The sequence below is a fragment of the Mus caroli genome, chromosome 13 (assembly GCF_900094665.2).
Source record: "Mus caroli chromosome 13, CAROLI_EIJ_v1.1, whole genome shotgun sequence".
Classification (NCBI taxonomy): Eukaryota; Metazoa; Chordata; class Mammalia; order Rodentia; family Muridae; genus Mus; species Mus caroli.
Window position 1 is genome coordinate 49,335,730 of NC_034582.1, and position 10,188 is coordinate 49,345,917.

Sequence of the window (10,188 nt, forward strand, 5' to 3'; positions counted from 1 at the left end):
TCTCTTTGTTTCCTTAAAATAAGATTTTCCTATGTCATACAATGTTGGCTGGAGATCTGTCATGTGTAGACTTTACCGTTTTGAGGTAATCCTTGTCTAATACTGACGTATTTCCAGCCAACCTAACCAAAAAGAAAGACATAGAAGATACATAATAAAAATAGAGATGAAATTAGTTGCTTCAGGAGATTGCAAAGAATTTTTCTATCCCTGGTTTCTTCAGGGCTTTCATCCTGAAATGCCCAACATTATTGAATGCCTCTTCTACATCTATTGAGATAATCATGTGATTTCTGACTTCAAATCTACACATCTGTTGGATTGCACATATTGATTTGGGTATGTTGAGCCAACTTTGCATCTCTGGAATAAAATCAACTTAAGCTATGTTTTTTGTTGTTGTTTTGTGGGTTTTTTTTTCAATTCAACTCTCTCCAACTTTTATTGCACAAATAATCTCCCTAATATATTTAACTTCAAGAAATTTCTATATAATGCATGCACATGCATTTATTTATTGTTTTAATTTGTATGTGTATTTGTGCATGTGTGTGTGTGTGTGTGTGTGTGTGTGTGTGGTCAGACCCTACTTCATGCATTTTAATCCAGTCGAAGTTTCCTCACGATGACTAAATGTGAACAATGTGACTATTCCATGCGAGGACTTCCCTGTACTACTTCAGAAAATATCTCCTTTTTTATTTTAAATTTTTTTTCAAAAAAAAATAGAATTTCTATAGAATGCTTAAACAGTAGCTGATAGATTGTTCATATAAAGATTAAATAAGACATTTAGGAAACTTAAGATTTTGGATACATGCAAAATTTAACTTCCAAGCGAATCCAAAGAATGTTGTGCACAAATATTTGTTTCTTTATTTTTCTCAGAATTCTAGAAGCACAACAACTTGGACTCTTTTTCCTCTTTATGTAATATTCTGATATACCAATATTATGATAGACTAAAAATCAAGCACAATGTTGCTTTTGTACAGAGCTAATGTTTCTTCCTTACAGATGGTTCTAAATGCTTCAAATAACAAGACCCCAGACCATGAGGATGTGTTCTTTGTTTAGTTCGTTTTGTTTCTACTTGGTTGATTTCAGCCCTGAGTTTATTTCCTGCTGTCTACTCCTCTTGGGTGTATTTGCTTCTTTTTGTTCTAGAGCTTTCAGGTGTGCTGTCAAGCTGCTAGTGTAAGCTCTCTCCAGCTTCTTTTTGGAGGCACTCAGAGCTATGAGTTTTCCTGTTACCACTGCTTTCATTGTGTCCAATAAGTTTTGGTATGATGTGTCTTCATTTTCATTAAATTCTAAAGAGTCTTTAATTTCTTTCTTTATTTCTTCCTTGACCAAGTTATCATTGAGCAGAGCGTTGTTCAGCTTCCATGCGCATGTGTGTTTTCCATTGTTTTTGTTGGAATTTAAGTGCATGGAGAACTGATAGAGGGCATGGGATTATTTCAATCTTCTTGTACCTGTTGAGGCCTGTTTTGTGACCAATTATATGGTCAATTTAGGCGAAGGTACCATGAGATGCTGAAAAGAAGGTATATTCCTTTGCTTTAGGATGAAATGTTCTATAAATATCTGTTAGATCCATTTGGTTCATAAGTTATTAGTTAGTTTCACTGTGTCTCTGTTTAGTTTCTGTTTCCATGATCTGTCCATTGCTAAGAGTGGGATGTTGAAGCCTCCCACAATTACTGTGTGCTTTGAACTTTAGTAAAGTTTCTTTTATGAATGTGGCTGCCCTTGCATTTGGAGCATAGATGTTCACAATTGGCAGTTTGACAGACACACCGTATCTATTTAGCAAAACAGCAGTCATAGCCTCTCACTAGGTGCTGTGATCTCCCTAGCAATGGGTTTTGGACACAATGACGATATCAAACGAGAATTCTGTCCTGTGGAATAGCATCACTTCTAACCGGAAAACAGTTGGTTACCCCCTCTAACAGATGTATCACCATTACTTCAGTGGGCACAACTTACCTGGCAGATCAGTGTTATACACAGGATCCAGAGGTAAGCAAGACTACCATAGAGCCTTATCCATCCTGCTTTTCAAAGAAGGGGTGAAGTGACACTAACAGAGCCCTTACCACTGTGATCTCTTTTGATCAGCAAAAATCTATACTTTGTCATCAAGATACGCACAAGGATAATGTACAAAGAAAATCAAACATAGAACTTGAATATCCAAAAGCTTTACAAGTTAGGGTTTCCAGAAGAAAGCTTAAGTATGTGATATCTTTATTCTGAAAATAATTAATGTCAAGTGGATGGAGAGAGAATAAAATGTATACCAGACTCCTTCCTTAATCATTGAAAGGCTACGAACAAAATGGATCCAAAGGCTGAAGGTAATTTATGCTCACTGTGTGTGGTCTGTAAGAAGCATTCATGGTCATATTTTGAATGCTAAGTGGATGTCTGCCTCCGTTAAAGCTGATCGAGTTATCTAGGTTTGACAGACAGAAAACTGGGGTTAAAAGATTGAAGTGACTAGTCCAGGGTCAAGTGGCTTGGTGCCTGGAAGCTTGAACTCCCATTTGTCCGACACTCAACTACACTCTTCCAGTCATTTGTAACGTTAGACTGCTTGTCAATCATTCATGATTTCCCTCGGCAGGCACTGCTTGCTTTACTTCATCAGCACTGTGGTGATGGAGCATAAAGCAGTTGGCTGAACTATTCTAAGGTCAATCTAAGGAGGAAATGCGAAGGACAAAGAAGAGGTGAATGGCAGAGACCCTCTGTATCCCGCTTTGGAATAATATCCTCAGCAAGCAGTTGTACAAAAGTACATAGACCAGCCTAAAAATATTTGGGATGATTTATAAGCAAACCTCCAGCAAAATGATAGAACACAATTATGCAAATGGCTAGAGAAAAATAGGAGATGTTTTTGATAGGGACACAATTATCTACTAAGCAAGGCAATGGCCATAGCTGCCCACTAGGACCTTTGACCTCCTCACAATATCAAAGGAGAACTCAGTCCTGTGGAACAGACTCACTTCCGATCTGAAAGCAACTGGTTACCCCTTTAACCGTTTTACCACTATTGCAGATACATGCGGTTCAATGTTATGTTCAGCACATTTATTTTCTATTCCAGACTGTTTCTAGGTCAGAAAACTGGGTACTCAAGGTACAAGAAAGAAATTTTGATGACAGGCTGCATCAAGGGTCATGTATGCCATCTCTGGCACCCCTGCCCCGCATCCTTTAGTAGTTAAGATAGAGCACTAGGGAGAGAACAAGCCAAGCCCCTGGTTATGGTGTTAGTTAGGCAATTCCTCCTAATGCTTAGCGCCTCTGTTATAAATGGGCAGAGTGCCCATTCTCGGGATAAAGTTATTAAGCAAGATGCTATTTATGAAATTATTAGCGTAGTGTTATAATACAGTGCACAATTCCGAATAAACTGCTACTGTTATCACAAAGCTCTGTATTAAATAAACCCAATGGCAAAAACCGATGCTCTTTTTTTTTTTTAACTAAATTCACTTAACATAGAGCAACAGTGAAATCGTGGAAAGGAAAGAATTATTCAGACTCCACAAAGTCAGTCTGCAGAGTCGTTTGGCTCAGGATATGGAAGGTTGGGACACTATGTTTCATGCAAGTGTGTGTGTGTGTGTGTGTGTGTGTGTAAGAAAGACAAAGGGGAGGCAGAGAAAGGCAGCAAGCATTAGCTAGCCACTGTCTTGGAGTTTGTGGTTCTTCACGAGGATGCTGAAGCTGAGGGAGCTACACAACCTGACTAGATCACACAACCAGTTTATAAGAGTTTGAGGATCTGAACTCAAGACAGCCAGAGGCGTAAACCTTTGCTTGCCTCCACCCTCTGACCCTAAGGTCACTGTCCCTCACCAACCCCTCTCCCAGCCTATGTAACAATCTCGTTCTTGAACTGAAACAATTAGTAAAAGGAAAGTCTGATGACTACTTGGTCCAAAGAGTCTAATTTCCCTAAATAAGTAACAGGTCCCAAAGAGGATCTGAAGGAGGAATAATTATGCTTTCAACCACAAATAGGGGATGAAAGGAACAGTGCTGGTATTAGAGCGGTCTCCATGGAGATCAGGAAGAATTCTTAATTGTTTCTGAAATGATCAGATCAGGCTGCAGTCGTCTCTCCCATCTGCAATTGAGTGACACAAAGGAGCATGGATCCAGAGACACCACCTCTGATCTAGAAGGTTGCTCATGATCGCACAAGCCTTTAAGGGTCAAATCAAGATTTCTCTTCCTGGGTAGCAGTTACTGTACTTTAAGAAGAATAACACGAGACAAAAGAGTCTTCCTTTGGTCTGAGTTACAGTCCAGATTCCTGAGTGTTGCAGAAAAATGACTTTGCAACCTCCATCAATGAAGTGTCCCTCGTGCCCGCTTGCATCCCATCACATTGTGGCTCTTGCTGTCTGGACACAGCTCCCCCACATCCTCAGCCTTTTGCCAGCCCCCTCTCTCTTCTTGGAAAGTTTTTCTGAGCCACTCACTGGGAGGCATAATCCCTTCAGTCTACCACTGAAGTCTTGCCTCAGCACATGATTCTGTCTTAGCAAAACTCCATGTGAGCCTGTATCAGCTGACACCACTCAGCCCGACTGTGGAAGTGTCAAGGAGCCAACAGAACACCACCACAAGTTTTTTATGTGTTTCTCTCTATGGAGTTACAACAAATGGAGCTTAGCTACTCAATGTAAGGCCAACCAATACATATGTGTTGTTGGCAAAGAATCCTTCATCGTGGGTCGTTTCATGTGCTTGCTTTAGCAAAGCATTCTCTCTCCTTGTGTCGGCTTCAGTGAAATATTCCTTCTTGTGACTATCACAGCAAAACATTCTTTTGTTTGTGTCCCCTTGAGAAAAACAGTCCTTCGCGTATTTGCTCCAGCAAAACACCTTCTAAAAAAAACTGACTTTTCAAAGAAACTGTAAGTTTCCACTTCATTCGGGTGTCACTGTTGTGCCAGGTGTCCACTCTAGGGGACATCTCCCTAAATCCATATTGTCATGCTCCCTGGGATTAATTCTGAATCCTGGAGAAATCCTCTGCACACATTTTCTTGTCCAAGCGAAACCTTTGCCGCCTCAAGCTCTTGAAACTGCAACTTCACCTTTCACAGAGGACAGGAGACACGGTGTGAGATTGCTCGCATGGCGGAGCAGTGGAGTCCTGAACTGTCTGTGTCCTGGCAATGGGAACACTTACCTAAGGATACTGCCATCAGAGAAGGGATTCTTATCATTAGGCCCAAGCCCTTGTCAGGTTTCTGTGGATTCATAACAAACACCCCTGAGAAATTCTGTGCATGGCGGCACTGTGGGTGCCCATGGTGTGCAGCCTGGCATGAGGGGCAGGCACTAGCAAAGCCAGGGAAGAGGGTTAACAGCAGCAGGCTCGTCTGCGAGATGGTGAGATGCCACAGTTCCTTTTGGAGACATCTTGGGGCTGGGGGCCATTTCTCTAAGAGGTTGTTACTGGATGAAGCCTCCCTCCCCTCAGTGGAGTCTAACCGTGAAGGTGGTATCATGCAGCAGGGGACTTCAGACAGCCTCGTCCAATGCTCTGACAACTTAGACACTAACCCTTGCTATACTCTGTCTCGCCCACTCCTCTCTCTTCTCCCAGTTAAATCTTTCCATGTGAGACTCCTCTAAGCTTCTCTCCAGCCACAGTGAACTTACATTGTTTAGTCTTCTTTTTATTAATTTATTTACTTTACATGCCAGATCACAGTTTTCCCTCCCTCCTCTTCTTCCAGTCCCTCCCTCTTAACTTCCTTCCCCCATGTGCTCCTCCCCCTGCCCCCTCCCATCTCCCTTTCTCCTCAGAGAAGGGGAGGCCTCCCGGGTATATTGACCCACCACTGCATATCAGGTTGCAGTAAGTGTAGGTGTATCTTCTATTGAGGCTAGACAAAACAGCCCAGTTAGGGGAAAGGGATCCAAAGGCAGGCAGAGATAGCCCCTGCTCCTGCTGTTCAGGCCATACATGAAGACCAAGCTACACATCTGCTACCTATATGTAGCAGTTCTCCTGTACATGTTCTCTGATTGGTCATTTAGTTTCAATGAGCCCTTATAGTGTTGTTTATTCTTAATTGAAAATAATTATACATATTTATGGAGTAGAATTTTATACATATATAAAATATATAATGCCCAATCAGGATGATTAACATTCCATCTCCTTCAATAATTATCATTTAATTGTGTTCAAAAGAAAAATTTCAACTCCTCTATTTTGATGTTTTGTGAAATACATAATACATTTTTATATACTATAGAAACACAACGCCAAGGAATGCAAGGGTTTAATCCGTCCATCTCTGTGCACTTTGGTCACAGATTATTGACCTCCCCGCATCCTCCCTCCCCTCTGTCTGTCTCAGCTTCTGGTGGCTGACTTTCCATTCTCTACTCCTGCAAGTTAACCTGTTAGCTTCCACAGTGAGACCACTGAAATCACTTTGTGACAGAACTGGTCTCTCGTTCTCCTTATAAAAGGATTTCAGGCTTGAGGTTTCAGTTTCTCAATGTGCTAAGAAGTGAAGCACGAGGCAGTTGGATCTTCTCTTTCCCTTGAAACTCTCATCAGGTCTGGAGTCGGGGTCTGGGCAGCCTGAGTGACAGGCAGTCTCAGAAGTGAGTGCTTCAGAATCGATTGTTTTCCTACATACATGTCAGTGCCAGAAAGGGTATGTCAACCCAGAAGCATCCAGGCAGCAGAGGAAACACAGCGCTAGCACGTTGGGTGACCTGGGAATCTGTTTACCACCTTGACAAGACATCAGTGTTCTCCCCAGAAACGGGCTCAGATGAAGCTAAGGAAGAGTCAACCTCAGCATCTAAAGCCATGGCATGGGGCTTAAACGTAATTACCACAGAGAAGCGCTTTCAACTGAGATTGTCACCATGCAGAGCTAGGGTTTCACATTTAATAGCTAAGTCCTTCATGAAAGATCCACTTGTCTGGTTTGTATGGACCACACAGTGTTGGGGAGATGACCTTATTTTTCTTAGACTCTGTATGAATGAAATAATAGGAGGAAAGGGTGCAGGCTATCCTACTCTTTCTAAAAATACTGTAAGACTTGAGCTAGGAGCTGAATGTAGTGACTGCCCGCAAAGAGTTTTCATTTCACACAGAATGGTTTCTGCTTCACATGAGCTAAGAGGCTGCCACATTCCCACTTCTTTAAATTAAAATGGCCTCGTACATTATAAGTTTGTGTAAACTTTAATTATTTAGTCAATGAGACTTGGCCCTGTAAATTAATTTTTTCTCTCCATTTTAAGATTTTGAGATCTCACTTCAGAAACGTTGGAAGGAATAACAAATTATATACCACTCTACAATTCAAAAATTACTCCTGCACATTACTAACTGATTTTCAGGAGTCCGACTCTCTGGGCTGTGGTAGTAGCCAAGGCAAGCAAGCCACTGCTTTCCACAGTGGGTGTGTAAACAGAGGGAGACAGCCAATGAAAAAGGAGCCGAGGAACCGTCAGATAGAGGTGAATGCTGTGGTGAAACAAAACAGAGCAATTTGGCAGACATGCTGCCACTGAAGATGTGACAGGTAAGAAAGATTCCTGACCTCTGAGAAACGGCAGCATTGGAGTCGAAGCCTAGATGAAAATAAAAAAAATTGTGACAACTTAAGAAAAAAGACTTAGGGACAAAACCTGCAGCCAAACCCATTGTTTGAGCCGAATGGCATGTTTGAGAAGCTAAAAGAATGTCTGTGTGGGAGCAAGGCTGGAGACAGGGGGAGGGGCTAGACAATAGTAAGTACCTGTCGGAGGTTTGGGTTTTACTGGGGTACAGATGCTTTGTTGGGAGTCTCGTGAGTTTGGAATACCCCATGAGTTGTGGTGGAAAAAGCAAAAGCAGGGAACACGGTGGAAACCTGATTGCAATACTCTGGGAAGGAAATAAGATGACTTGGTTGATGGCAGAACTGGAAAAATAGAGAAGGCAGTTGGGACATGTGTTAGAGAAACAGACGTCAGTGCGTGGATGTAGGAGACCGGAGACATGAGGAATCTACAGACAGTCTAGGCTTTGACCTAAGTGACCAGTGGGGTAGACTGGAGGAAGCATGGGGCTAGATGATAGAAAGAATAAAGGAAAGTGGGATTAGGGATTAGAGATCCGTTTGGACAATGTTGCAACTGAAATGTCCATGAGACACCCAAGCAGCGATTCTAGAGGTCACTGACAGATCAGAGTAGCGAGCTAAGGATAAGTGGAGACCTGTGAAATTAAAAATCATTTACATGGTACTGGCTGAAGTCACAAAGGGAATTGGGGGGAAAAAAAGTGTCCTGCCCCCAACAGAGTCACGTGATTTTGCTGCCAGGAAAAAAAAAAGGGGGGGCGGGTAAGTATCTGTGAAGTTGAGGAATTCTGGGAGAATGTGACATCAAGAGCCAGGAGGGAAAATGGGTGGGAAGGAATGAATTCTACATGCCAAGAGGTTGAGTGACCCAAGTAGAGCCGCAAAGCAGCCAACCACAGCAGTGTCCTGGGCAACGCGCAGTCCTGAGCACGCGCAGTTGCTTCTGGAGCTAAGCAGCTGAACTCACAAGGCAGTCTTAGCTACAGACCATGAGCATGCACCCAAGGTCTTCTGTCCTTTCCTCTGAACCACTGGAGAGCAAAGTAATCTCAGTGGAGCCCACTGTGCCCTGTGGTCCTAAGTCAAAATACACCCCTCCCCTTCCCTCCTCCATCTTCCTCAACACACCCGGAGGGATTTGTAGGTTCCCTGACCTGTGAGGCCCAGAGAGAAGAGACAGATTTAAACGACAACATATTTTTTTTGCCAAAAGTTCTTGTGTACAAAATTCTAGAAGTCTCTCATAAATATTATTCACTTATTTTAAGAAGCAATGTCCTATGGTATTTTTCTAAAAATAAATAATTCAGGCATCCTGTCTCTATTGGTAGTCTGCCAATCACAACAAATAAATTTTCAGGTTTGTGAACACTGCAAGGAGGTTAATTCTGAGAAGTTGTTAAAGTTGGGAAACACGAGTCAAACGTCCCAGAAGCTTTGAAGACATACACGACAGCACTGGTGTTTACATTTTGTCACAAAGGAGTTCACTTATGCTTTCCTTGTGATTTTGAGAGACCCCATGGAAACTATGTTCACGAAATAAACTTATTAATATCTCATATTAGACCAAACATTTTTCCAAGAATGGAAAACAAATTGTTCTCATAAACTTAAGGATGTGTCCTACAGCCAAATAACAAGTGCGTACAGGATTAGATTTTGAAATGGAGATTTGTAGGTTTAGGGGGTTTTTTTTAAACCTACTTTTAATAAGGGTCCTCAACTGCTTCAACCCCACTTCTAGCCCACCATCCAAAGGTAGGGGAACAAAGGGGATGTGGACCTGTTTAAAAGTAGATTTTAGAGTCATTCCAATCTCCATTGTCAAGATAGCAGCAGTCCAGTTCAGTAGCGTCAGAACAGCAAACACAAATTGAAGGAAAATGAGAATCAGCAGTGGTGGTATGATCAAGCAGAAACAGCCAGGCCTCCACCGAACTGGGACAAGTCAGTGGGAGCGACCAGAACCAGAAGTTCTCTGCCATGCCTCTCCCAAAGAAGTAAAGATCAGTGAAGACTCGAGACCAACAAAGCATGGCAAGGCTAGCTATGCAAGGTCCCATCGCTGTCCCTTGAGTCCTATTTATACACTCTCCAAACAACACATGTCCTCCCACAGGTCTGCTCAGCAAAACACCACAGGAGTCTCCATCACATGACACAGCCAGAAACTTCCACTTCAGAGATTAGTGGGTGGCAGCTTCTCTTAGCAATACAGCTTTTGCAAAACAACTGACTAATGTCAGCCCTCTTTTCTAAAAGTCATACCAAAAGGAACAATGTATCTCCAGAAAACAATGCCTTTGAGAGTAACCAACAAACTGGTCCCACTCACTTATGCTCCTACCAATGGCCTCAACCTAATCCAAAATCTAAAGGACTATGAGCCCACACCTGCGGTCATTATCACATGCTTTCTCTGGGTCTCATAGTTTAATGTTGGGAGATCAATAAACCAATGTGCTCACTGATCAGCCTGTCACTGAGCTTGATGTAAGACACAGGAAACAAAACAGGACGTGGTCCCTGTCTCAGAAGAAAC

General features: G+C 42.3%; 1 long non-coding RNA gene across 1 annotated transcript; it reads right to left on the reverse strand.

The window, feature by feature from the left end:
- Positions 1-6,211: 6,211 nt before the first annotated feature.
- On the reverse strand, positions 6,212-9,705 carry LOC110307626. The gene is made up of 3 exons (XR_002379445.1): positions 9,430-9,705; positions 7,407-7,650; positions 6,212-6,690 (listed from the first exon to the last, which is right to left on the reverse strand). It is a non-coding gene; the product is annotated as an uncharacterized LOC110307626 (long non-coding RNA).
- Between the last annotated feature and the right edge of the window lie 483 nt (positions 9,706-10,188).